Source organism: Ammospiza nelsoni, chromosome 8 (genome assembly GCF_027579445.1).
Source record: "Ammospiza nelsoni isolate bAmmNel1 chromosome 8, bAmmNel1.pri, whole genome shotgun sequence".
Classification (NCBI taxonomy): Eukaryota; Metazoa; Chordata; class Aves; order Passeriformes; family Passerellidae; genus Ammospiza; species Ammospiza nelsoni.
This window is the reverse complement of record NC_080640.1, coordinates 36,219,471-36,231,776: the sequence shown is the minus strand read 5'-3', so window position 1 is coordinate 36,231,776 and position 12,306 is coordinate 36,219,471.

Here is a 12,306-nt window from a genome sequence, read left to right as displayed (position 1 = left end):
GCCGCTCTCTCCGGCTCCCGGAGCCGAAGAAGCGGCTTCTTCGCGCACAGACGATTGTACCGCTCACAGTGCTCTCTTAGCGCCGCTTCTGCCGAAAGAAGCCCGGGAGCGGCTCTTAGCTCCGGAGAGCATCGTACCTTCGTCTTTAGCGTCTTTTGTGCTCTACATCCTAGCAGAAAGCTTTTCCACTCTGTCTGGCAAGGAAAACCTGCGGGAGCACAGAAAACATCTCCCATCGTCTTCTGGACGTTGCACGGAGGTCTGCCAAGTGTTTGACAAGAAGGAAAGAAAAGTTGTCCAAAACAGCTTCCAATCGAATATTCATGTGATTGGAAACGTCAGGAAAGTGTAAGGTACTGTTTTCTATCAGTTGGCAAGCTGCGCACACAATCCCAGTGTTGTACAGCTTCCTTCTTCACCTTTCCGATGCTGCCGCTCTCTCCGGCTCCCGGAGCCGAAGAAGCGGCTTCTTCGCGCACAGACGATTGTACCGCTCACAGTGCTCTCTTAGCGCCGCTTCTGCCGAAAGAAGCCCGGGAGCGGCTCTTAGCTCCGGAGAGCATCGTACCTTCGTCTTTAGCGTCTTTTGTGGTCTACATCCTAGCAGAAAGCTTTTCCACTCTGTCTGGCAAGGAAAACCTGCGGGAGCACAGAAAACATCTCCCATCGTGTTCTGGACGTTGCACGGAGGTCTGCCAAGTGTTTGGCATGAAGGAAAGAAAAGTTGTCCAAAACAGCTTCCAATCGAATATTCATGTGATTGGAAACGTCAGAAAAGTGTAAGGTACTGTTTTCTATCAGTTGGCAAGCTGCGCACACAATCCCAGTGTTGTACAGCTTCCTTCTTCACCTTTCCGATGCTGCCGCTCTCTCCGGCTCCCGGAGCCGAAGAAGCGGCTTCTTCGCGCACAGACGATTGTACCGCTCACAGTGCTCTCTTAGCGCCGCTTCTGCCGAAAGAAGCCCGGGAGCGGCTCTTAGCTCCGGAGAGCATCGTACCTTCGTCTTTAGCGTCTTTTGTGGTCTACATCCTAGCAGAAAGCTTTTCCACTCTATCTGGCAAGGAAAACCTGCGGGAGCACAGAAAACATCTCCCATCGTGTTCTGGACGTTGCACGGAGGTCTGCCAAGTGTTTGACAAGAAGGAAAGTAAAGTTGTCCAAAACAGCTTCCAATCGAAGATTCATGTGATTGGAAACGTCAGGAAAGTGTAAGGTACTGTTTTCTATCAGTTGGCAAGCTGCGCACACAATCCCAGTGTTGTACAGCTTCCTTCTTCACCTTTCCGATGCTGCCGCTCTCTCCGGCTCCCGGAGCCGAAGAAGCGGCTTCTTCGCGCACAGACGATTGTACCGCTCACAGTGCTCTCTTAGCGCCGCTTCTGCCGAAAGAAGCCTGGGAGCGGCTCTTAGCTCCGGAGAGCATCGTACCTTCGTCTTTAGCGTCTTTTGTGCTCTACATCCTAGCAGAAAGCTTTTCAACTCTGTCTGGCAAGGAAAACCTGCGGGAGCACAGAAAACATCTCCCATCGTCTTCTGGACGTTGCACGGACGTCTGCCAAGTGTTTGACAAGAAGGAAAGAAAAGTTGTCCAAAACAGCTTCCAATCGAAAATTCATGTGATTGGAAACGTCAGGAAAGTGTAAGGTACTGTTTTCTATCAGTTGGCAAGCTGCGCACACAATCCCAGTGTTGTACAGCTTCCTTCTTCACCTTTCCGATGCTGCCGCTCTCTCCGGCTCCCGGAGCCGAAGAAGCGGCTTCTTCGCACAAAGACGATTGTATCGCTCACAGTGCTCTCTTAGCGCCGCTTCTGCCGAAAGAAGCCCGGGAGCGGCTCTTAGCTCCGGAGAGCATCGTGCCTTCGTCTTTAGCGTCTTTTGTGGTCTACATCCTAGCAGAAAGCTTTTCCACTCTGTCTGGCAAGGAAAACCTGCGGGAGCACAGAAAACATCTCCCATCGTGTTCTGGATGTTGCCCCGAGATCTGCCAAGTGTTTGGCATGAAGGAAAGAAAAGTTGTCCAAAACAGCTTCCAATCGAATATTCATGTGATTGGAAACGTCAGGAAAGTGTAAGGTACTGTTTTCTATCAGTTGGCAAGCTGCGCACACAATCCCAGTGTTGTACAGCTTCCTTCTTCACCTTTCCGATGTTGCCGCTCTCTCCGGCTCCCGGAGCTGAAGAAGCGGCTTCTTCGCGCATAGACGACTGTACTGCTCACAGTGCTCTCTTAGCGCCGCATCTGCCAAAAGAAGCCCGGGAGCGGCTCTTAGCTCCGGAGGGCATCGTACCTTCGTCTTTAGCGTCTTTTGTGGTCTACATCCTAGCAGAAAGCTTTTCCACTCTGTCTGGCAAGGAAAACCTGCGGGAGCACAGAAAACATCTCCCATCGTGTTCTGGACGTTGCACGGACGTCTGCCAAGTGTTTGACAAGAAGGAAAGAGAAGTTGTCCAAAACAGCTTCCAATCGAATATTCATGTGATTGGAAACGTCAGGAAAGTGTAAGGTACTGTTTTCTATCAGTTGGCAAGCTGCGCACACAATCCCAGTGTTGTACAGCTTCCTTCTTCACCTTTCCGATGCTGCCGCTCACTCCGGCTCCCGGAGCCGAAGAAGCGGCTTCTTCGCGCAAAGACGATTGTACCGCTCACAGTGCTCTCCTTAACGCGGCTTCTGCCGAAAGAAGCCCGGGAGCGGCTCTTAGCTCCGGAGAGCATCGTACCTTCGTCTTTAGCGTCTTTTGTGGTCTACATCCTAGCAGAAAGCTTTTCCACTCTGTCTGGCAAGGAAAACCTGCGGGAGCACAGAAAACATCTCCCATCGTGTTCTGGACGTTGCACGGAGGTCTGCCAAGTGTTTGGCATGAAGGAAAGAAAAGTTGTCCAAAACAGCTTCCAATTGAATATTCATGTGATTGGAAACGTCAGAAAAGTGTAAGGTACTGTTTTCTATCAGTTGGCAAGCTGCGCACACAATCCCAGTGTTGTACAGCTTCCTTCTTCACCTTTCCGATGCTGCCGCTCTCTCCGGCTCCCGGAGCCGAAGAAGCGGCTTCTTCGCGCACAGACGATTGTACCGCTCACAGTGCTCTCTTAGCGCCGCTTCTGCCGAAAGAAGCCCGGGAGCGGCTCTTAGCTCCGGAGAGCATCGTACCTTCGTCTTTAGCGTCTTTTGTGCTCTACATCCTAGCAGAAAGCTTTTCCACTCTATCTGGCAAGGAAAACCTGCGGGAGCACAGAAAACATCTCCCATCGTGTTCTGGACGCTGCACGGAGGTCTGCCAAGTGTTTGACAAGAAGGAAAGTAAAGTTGTCCAAAACAGCTTCCAATCGAAGATTCATGTGATTGGAAACGTCAGGAAAGTGTAAGGTACTGTTTTCTATCAGTTGGCAAGCTGCGCACACAATCCCAGTGTTGTACAGCTTCCTTCTTCACCTTTCCGATGCTGCCGCTCTCTCCGGCTCCCGGAGCCGAAGAAGCGGCTTCTTCGCGCACAGACGATTGTACCGCTCACAGTGCTCTCTTAGCGCCGCTTCTGCCGAAAGAAGCCTGGGAGCGGCTCTTAGCTCCGGAGAGCATCGTACCTTCGTCTTTAGCGTCTTTTGTGCTCTACATCCTAGCAGAAAGCTTTTCAACTCTGTCTGGCAAGGAAAACCTGCGGGAGCACAGAAAACATCTCCCATCGTGTTCTGGACGTTGCACGGACGTCTGCCAAGTGTTTGACAAGAAGGAAAGAAAAGTTGTCCAAAACAGCTTCCAATCGAATATTCATGTGATTGGAAACGTCAGGAAAGTGTAAGGTACTGTTTTCTATCAGTTGGCAAGCTGCGCACACAATCCCAGTGTTGTACAGCTTCCTTCTTCACCTTTCCGATGCTGCCGCTCTCTCCGGCTCCCGGAGCCGAAGAAGCGGCTTCTTCGCGCAAAGACGATTGTATCGCTCACAGTGCTCTCTTAGCGCCGCTTCTGCTGAAAGAAGCCCGGGAGCGGCTCTTAGCTCCGGAGAGCATCGTACCTTCGTCTTTAGCGTCTTTTGTGGTCTACATCCTAGCAGAAAGCTTTTCCACTCTGTCTGGCAAGGAAAACCTGCGGGAGCACAGAAAACATCTCCCATCGTGTTCTGGACGTTGCCCCGAGATCTGCCAAGTGTTTGGCATGAAGGAAAGAAAAGTTGTCCAAAACAGCTTCCAATCGAATATTCATGTGATTGGAAACGTCAGGAAAGTGTAAGGTACTGTTTTCTATCAGTTGGCAAGCTGCGCACACAATCCCAGTGTTGTACAGCTTCCTTCTTCACCTTTCCGATGCTGCCGCTCTCTCCGGCTCCCGGAGCCGAAGAAGCGGCTTCTTCGCGCACAGACGATTGTACCGGTCACGGGGCTCTCTTAGCGCCGCTTCTGCCGAAAGAAGCCCGGGAGCGGCTCTTAGCTCCGGAGAGCATCGTACCTTCGTCTTTAGCGTCTTTTGTGGTCTACATCCTAGCAGAAATCTTTTCCACTCTGTCTGGCAAGGAAAACCTGCGGGAGCACAGAAAACATCTCCCATCGTCTTCTGGACGTTGCACGGACGTCTGCCAAGTGTTTGACAAGAACGAAAGAAAAGTTGTCCAAAACAGCTTCTTATCGAATATTCATGTGATTGGAAACGTCAGGAAAGTGTAAGGTACTGTTTTCTATCAGTTGGCAAGCTGCGCACACAATCCCAGTGTTGTACAGCTTCCTTCTTCACCTTTCCAATGTTGCCGCTCTCTCCGGCTCCCGGAGCCGAAGAAGCGGCTTCTTCGCGCATAGACGATTGTACTGCTCACAGTGCTCTCTTAGCGCCGCTTCTGCCGAAAGAAGCCCGGGAGCGGCTCTTAGCTCCGGAGAGCATCGTACCTTCGTCTTTAGCGTCTTTTGTGGTCTACATCCTAGCAGAAAGCTTTTCCACTCTGTCTGGCAAGGAAAACCTGCGGGAGCACAGAAAACATCTCCCATCGTGTTCTGGACGTTGCACGGACGTCTGCCAAGTGTTTGGCATGAAGGAAAGAAAAGTTGTCCAAAACAGCTTCCAATCGAATATTCATGTGATTGGAAACGTCAGGAAAGTGGTCAGGTACTGTTTTCTATCAGTTGGCAAGCTGCGCACACAATCCCAGTGTTGTACAGCTTCCTTCTTCACCTTTCCGATGCTGCCGCTCTCTCCGGCTCCCGGAGCCGAAGAAGCGGCTTCTTCGCGCACAGACGATTGTACCGCTCACAGTGCTCTCTTAGCGCCGCTTCTGCCGAAAGAAGCCCGGGAGCGGCTCTTAGCTCCGGAGAGCATCGTACCTTCGTCTTTAGCGTCTTTTGTGCTCTACATCCTAGCAGAAAGCTTTTCCACTCTGTCTGGCAAGGAAAACCTGCGGGAGCACAGAAAACATCTCCCATCGTGTTCTGGACGTTGCCCCGAGATCTGCCAAGTTTTTGGCATGAAGGAAAGAAAAGTTGTCCAAAACAGCATCCAATCGAAGATTCATGTGATTGGAAACGTCAGGAAAGTGTAAGGTACTGTTTTCTATCTGTTGGCAAGCTGCGCACACAATCCCAGTGTTGTACAGCTTCCTTCTTCACCTTTCCGATGCTGCCGCTCTCTCCGGCTCCCGGAGCCGAAGAAGCGGCTTCTTCGCGCACAGACGATTGTACCGCTCACAGTGCTCTCTTAGCGCCGCTTCTGCCGAAAGGAGCCTGGGAGCGGCTCTTAGCTCCGGAGAGCATCGTACCTTCGTCTTTAGCGTCTTTTGTGCTCTACATCCTAGCAGAAAGCTTTTCCACTCTGTCTGGCAAGGAAAACCTGCGGGAGCACAGAAAACATCTCCCATCGTGTTCTGGACGTTGCACGGACGTCTGCCAAGTGTTTGACAAGAAGGAAAGAAAAGTTGTCCAAAACAGCTTCCAATCAAATATTCATGTGATTGGAAACGTCAGGAAAGTGTAAGGTACTGTTTTCTATCAGTTGGCAAGCTGCGCACACAATCCCAGTGTTGTACAGCTTCCTTCTTCACCTTTCCAATGTTGCCGCTCTCTCCGGCTCCCGGAGCCGAAGAAGCGGCTTCTTCGCGCATAGACGATTGTACTGCTCACATTGCTCTCTTAGCGCCGCTTCTGCCGAAAGAAGCCCGGGAGCGGCTCTTAGCTCCGGAGAGCATCGTACCTTCGTCTTTAGCGTCTTTTGTGGTCTATATCCTAGCAGAAAGCTTTTCCACTCTGTCTGGCAAGGAAAACCTGCGGGAGCACAGAAAACATCTCCCATCGTGTTCTGGACGTTGCACGGACGTCTGCCAAGTGTTTGACAAGAAGGAAAGAAAAGTTGTCCAAAACAGCTTCCAATCGAATATTCATGTGATTGGAAACGTCAGGAAAGTGTAAGGTACTGTTTTCTGTCCGTTGGCAAGCTGCGCACACAATCCCAGTGTTGTACAGCTTCCTTCTTCACCTTTCCGATGCTGCCGCTCACTCCGGCTCCCGGAGCCGAAGAAGCGGCTTCTTCGCGCAAAGACGATTGTACCGCTCACAGTGCTCTCCTTAACGCGGCTTCTGCCGAAAGAAGCCCGGGAGCGGCTCTTAGCTCCGGAGAGCATCGTACCTTCGTCTTTAGCGTCTTTTGTGGTCTACATCCTAGCAGAAAGCTTTTCCACTCTGTCTGGCAAGGAAAACCTGCGGGAGCACAGAAAACATCTCCCATCGTGTTCTGGACGTTGCCCCGAGATCTGCCAAGTGTTTGGCATGAAGGAAAGAAAAGTTGTCCAAAACAGCTTCCAATCGAATATTCATGTGATTGGAAACGTCAGGAAAGTGTAAGGTACTGTTTTCTATCAGTTGGCAAGCTGCGCACACAATCCCAGTGTTGTACAGCTTCCTTCTTCACCTTTCCGATGCTGCCGCTCACTCCGGCTCCCGGAGCCGAAGAAGCGGCTTCTTCGCGCACAGACGATTGTACCGGTCACGGGGCTCTCTTAGCGCCGCTTCTGCCGAAAGAAGCCCGGGAGCGGCTCTTAGCTCCGGAGAGCATCGTACCTTCGTCTTTAGCGTCTTTTGTGGTCTACATCCTAGCAGAAAGCTTTTCCACTCTGTCTGGCAAGGAAAACCTGCGGGAGCACAGAAAACATCTCCCATCGTCTTCTGGACGTTGCACGGACGTCTGCCAAGTGTTTGACAAGAAGGAAAGAAAAGTTGTCCAAAACAGCTTCCAATCGAATATTCATGTGATTGGAAACGTCAGGAAAGTGTAAGGTACTGTTTTCTATCAGTTGGCAAGCTGCGCACACAATCCCAGTGTTGTACAGCTTCCTTCTTCACCTTTCCAATGTTGCCGCTCTCTCCGGCTCCCGGAGCCGAAGAAGCGGCTTCTTCGCGCATAGACGATTGTACTGCTCACAGTGCTCTCTTAGCGCCGCTTCTGCCGAAAGAAGCCCGGGAGCGGCTCTTAGCTCCGGAGAGCATCGTACCTTCGTCTTTAGCGTCTTTTGTGGTCTACATCCTAGCAGAAAGCTTTTCCACTCTGTCTGGCAAGGAAAACCTGCGGGAGCACAGAAAACATCTCCCATCGTGTTCTGGACGATGCCCCGAGATCTGCCAAGTTTTTGGCATGAAGGAAAGAAAAGTTGTCCAAAACAGCTTCCAATCGAATATTCATGTGATTGGAAACGTCAGGAAAGTGGTCAGGTACTGTTTTCTATCAGTTGGCAAGCTGCGCACACAATCCCAGTGTTGTACAGCTTCCTTCTTCACCTTTCCAATGTTGCCGCTCTCTCCGGCTCCCGGAGCCGAAGAAGCGGCTTCTTCGCGCATAGACGATTGTACTGCTCACATTGCTCTCTTAGCGCCGCTTCTGCCGAAAGAAGCCCGGGAGCGGCTCTTAGCTCCGGAGAGCATCGTACCTTCGTCTTTAGCGTCTTTTGTGGTCTATATCCTAGCAGAAAGCTTTTCCACTCTGTCTGGCAAGGAAAACCTGCGGGAGCACAGAAAACATCTCCCATCGTGTTCTGGACGTTGCACGGACGTCTGCCAAGTGTTTGACAAGAAGGAAAGAAAAGTTGTCCAAAACAGCTTCCAATCGAATATTCATGTGATTGGAAACGTCAGGAAAGTGTAAGGTACTGTTTTCTGTCCGTTGGCAAGCTGCGCACACAATCCCAGTGTTGTACAGCTTCCTTCTTCACCTTTCCGATGCTGCCGCTCACTCCGGCTCCCGGAGCCGAAGAAGCGGCTTCTTCGCGCAAAGACGATTGTACCGCTCACAGTGCTCTCCTTAACGCGGCTTCTGCCGAAAGAAGCCCGGGAGCGGCTCTTAGCTCCGGAGAGCATCGTACCTTCGTCTTTAGCGTCTTTTGTGGTCTACATCCTAGCAGAAAGCTTTTCCACTCTGTCTGGCAAGGAAAACCTGCGGGAGCACAGAAAACATCTCCCATCGTGTTCTGGACGTTGCCCCGAGATCTGCCAAGTGTTTGGCATGAAGGAAAGAAAAGTTGTCCAAAACAGCTTCCAATCGAATATTCATGTGATTGGAAACGTCAGGAAAGTGTAAGGTACTGTTTTCTATCAGTTGGCAAGCTGCGCACACAATCCCAGTGTTGTACAGCTTCCTTCTTCACCTTTCCGATGCTGCCGCTCACTCCGGCTCCCGGAGCCAAAGAAGCGGCTTCTTCGCGCACAGACGATTGTACCGGTCACGGGGCTCTCTTAGCGCCGCTTCTGCCGAAAGAAGCCCGGGAGCGGCTCTTAGCTCCGGAGAGCATCGTACCTTCGTCTTTAGCGTCTTTTGTGGTCTACATCCTAGCAGAAAGCTTTTCCACTCTGTCTGGCAAGGAAAACCTGCGGGAGCACAGAAAACATCTCCCATCATCTTCTGGACGTTGCACGGACGTCTGCCAAGTGTTTGACAAGAACGAAAGAAAAGTTGTCCAAAACAGCTTCCAATCGAATATTCATGTGATTGGAAACGTCAGGAAAGTGTAAGGTACTGTTTTCTATCAGTTGGCAAGCTGCGCACACAATCCCAGTGTTGTACAGCTTCCTTCTTCACCTTTCCGATGTTGCCGCTCTCTCCGGCTCCCGGAGCCGAAGAAGCGGCTTCTTCGCGCATAGACGATTGTACTGCTCACAGTGCTCTCTTAGCGCCGCTTCTGCCGAAAGAAGCCCGGGAGCGGCTCTTAGCTCCGGAGAGCATCGTACCTTCGTCTTTAGCGTCTTTTGTGGTCTACATCCTAGCAGAAAGCTTTTCCACTCTGTCTGGCAAGGAAAACCTGCGGGAGCACAGAAAACATCTCCCATCGTGTTCTGGACATTGCACGGACGTCTGCCAAGTGTTTGACAAGAAGGAAAGAAAAGTTGTCCAAAACAGCTTCCAATCGAATATTCATGTGATTGGAAACGTCAGGAAAGTGGTCAGGTACTGTTTTCTATCAGTTGGCAAGCTGCGCACACAATCCCAGTGTTGTACAGCTTCCTTCTTCACCTTTCCGATGCTGCCGCTCTCTCCGGCTCCCGGAGCCGAAGAAGCGGCTTCTTCGCGCACAGACGATTGTACCGCTCACAGTGCTCTCTTAGCGCCGCTTCTGCCGAAAGAAGCCCGGGAGCGGCTCTTAGCTCCGGAGAGCATCGTACCTTCGTCTTTAGCGTCTTTTGTGCTCTACATCCTAGCAGAAAGCTTTTCCACTCTGTCTGGCAAGGAAAACCTGCGGGAGCACAGAAAACATCTCCCATCGTGTTCTGGACGTTGCCCCGAGATCTGCCAAGTTTTTGGCATGAAGGAAAGAAAAGTTGTCCAAAACAGCATCCAATCGAAGATTCATGTGATTGGAAACGTCAGGAAAGTGTAAGGTACTGTTTTCTATCTGTTGGCAAGCTGCGCACACAATCCCAGTGTTGTACAGCTTCCTTCTTCACCTTTCCGATGCTGCCGCTCTCTCCGGCTCCCGGAGCCGAAGAAGCGGCTTCTTCGCGCACAGACGATTGTACCGCTCACAGTGCTCTCTTAGCGCCGCTTCTGCCGAAAGAAGCCCGGGAGCGGCTCTTAGCTCCGGAGAGCATCGTACCTTCGTCTTTAGCGTCTTTTGTGGTCTACATCCTAGCAGAAAGCTTTTCCACTCTGTCTGGCAAGGAAAACCTGCGGGAGCACAGAAAACATCTCCCATCGTGTTCTGGACGTTGACCCGAGATCTGCCAAGTGTTTGGCATGAAGGAAAGAAAAGTTGTCCAAAACAGCTTCCAATCGAATATTCATGTGATTGGAAACGTCAGGAAAGTGTAAGGTACTGTTTTCTATCAGTTGGCAAGCTGCGCACACAATCCCAGTGTTGTACAGCTTCCTTCTTCACCTTTCCGATGCTGCCGCTCTCTCCGGCTCCCGGAGCCGAAGAAGCGGCTTCTTCGCGCACAGACGATTGTATCGCTCACAGTGCTCTCTTAGCGCCGCTTCTGCCGAAAGAAGCCCGGGAGCGGCTCTTAGCTCCGGAGAGCATCGTACCTTCGTCTTTAGCGTCTTTTGTGGTCTACATCCTAGCAGAAATCTTTTCCACTCTGTCTGGCAAGGAAAACCTGCGGGAGCACAGAAAACATCTCCCATCGTGTTCTGGACGTTGCCCCGAGATCTGCCAAGTGTTTGGCATGAAGGAAAGAAAAGTTGTCCAAAACAGCTTCCAATCGAATATTCATGTGATTGGAAACGTCAGGAAAGTGTAAGGTACTGTTTTCTATCAGTTGGCAAGCTGCGCACACAATCCCAGTGTTGTACAGCTTCCTTCTTCACCTTTCCGATGCTGCCGCTCTCTCTGGCTCCCGGAGCCGAAGAAGCGGCTTCTTCGCGCACAGACGATTGTACCGGTCACGGGGCTCTCTTAGCGCCGCTTCTGCCGAAAGAAGCCCGGGAGCGGCTCTTAGCTCCGGAGAGCATCGTACCTTCGTCTTTAGCGTCTTTTGTGGTCTACATCCTAGCAGAAAGCTTTTCCACTCTGTCTGGCAAGGAAAACCTGCGGGAGCACAGAAAACATCTCCCATCGTCTTCTGGACGTTGCACGGACGTCTGCCAAGTGTTTGACAAGAACGAAAGAAAAGTTGTCCAAAACAGCTTCCAATCGAATATTCATGTGATTGGAAACGTCAGGAAAGTGTAAGGTACTGTTTTCTATCAGTTGGCAAGCTGCGCACACAATCCCAGTGTTGTACAGCTTCCTTCTTCACCTTTCCAATGTTGCCGCTCTCTCCGGCTCCCGGAGCCGAAGAAGCGGCTTCTTCGCGCATAGACGATTGTACTGCTCACATTGCTCTCTTAGCGCCGCTTCTGCCGAAAGAAGCCTGGGAGCGGCTCTTAGCTCCGGAGAGCATCGTACCTTCGTCTTTAGCGTCTTTTGTGGTCTATATCCTAGCAGAAAGCTTTTCCACTCTGTCTGGCAAGGAAAACCTGCGGGAGCACAGAAAACATCTCCCATCGTGTTCTGGACGTTGCACGGACGTCTGCCAAGTGTTTGACAAGAAGGAAAGAAAAGTTGTCCAAAACAGCTTCCAATCGAATATTCATGTGATTGGAAACGTCAGGAAAGTGTAAGGTACTGTTTTCTGTCCGTTGGCAAGCTGCGCACACAATCCCAGTGTTGTACAGCTTCCTTCTTCACCTTTCCGATGCTGCCGCTCACTCCGGCTCCCGGAGCCGAAGAAGCGGCTTCTTCGCGCAAAGACGATTGTACCGCTCACAGTGCTCTCCTTAACGCGGCTTCTGCCGAAAGAAGCCCGGGAGCGGCTCTTAGCTCCGGAGAGCATCGTACCTTCGTCTTTAGCGTCTTTTGTGGTCTACATCCTAGCAGAAAGCTTTTCCACTCTGTCTGGCAAGGAAAACCTGCGGGAGCACAGAAAACATCTCCCATCGTGTTCTGGACGTTGCCCCGAGATCTGCCAAGTGTTTGGCATGAAGGAAAGAAAAGCTGTCCAAAACAGCTTCCAATCGAATATTCATGTGATTGGAAACGTCAGGAAAGTGTAAGGTACTGTTTTCTATCAGTTGGCAAGCTGCGCACACAATCCCAGTGTTCTACAGCTTCCTTCTTCACCTTTCCGATGCTGCCGCTCTCTCCGGCTCCCGGAGCCGAAGAAGCGGCTTCTTCGCGCACAGACGATTGTACCGCTCACAGTGCTCTCTTAGCGCCGCTTCTGCCGAAAGAAGCCCGGGAGCGGCTCTTAGCTCCGGAGAGCATCGTACCTTCGTCTTTAGCGTCTTTTGTGCTCTACATCCTAGCAGAAAGCTTTTCCACTCTGTCTGGCAAGGAAAACCTGCGGGAGCACAGAAAACATCT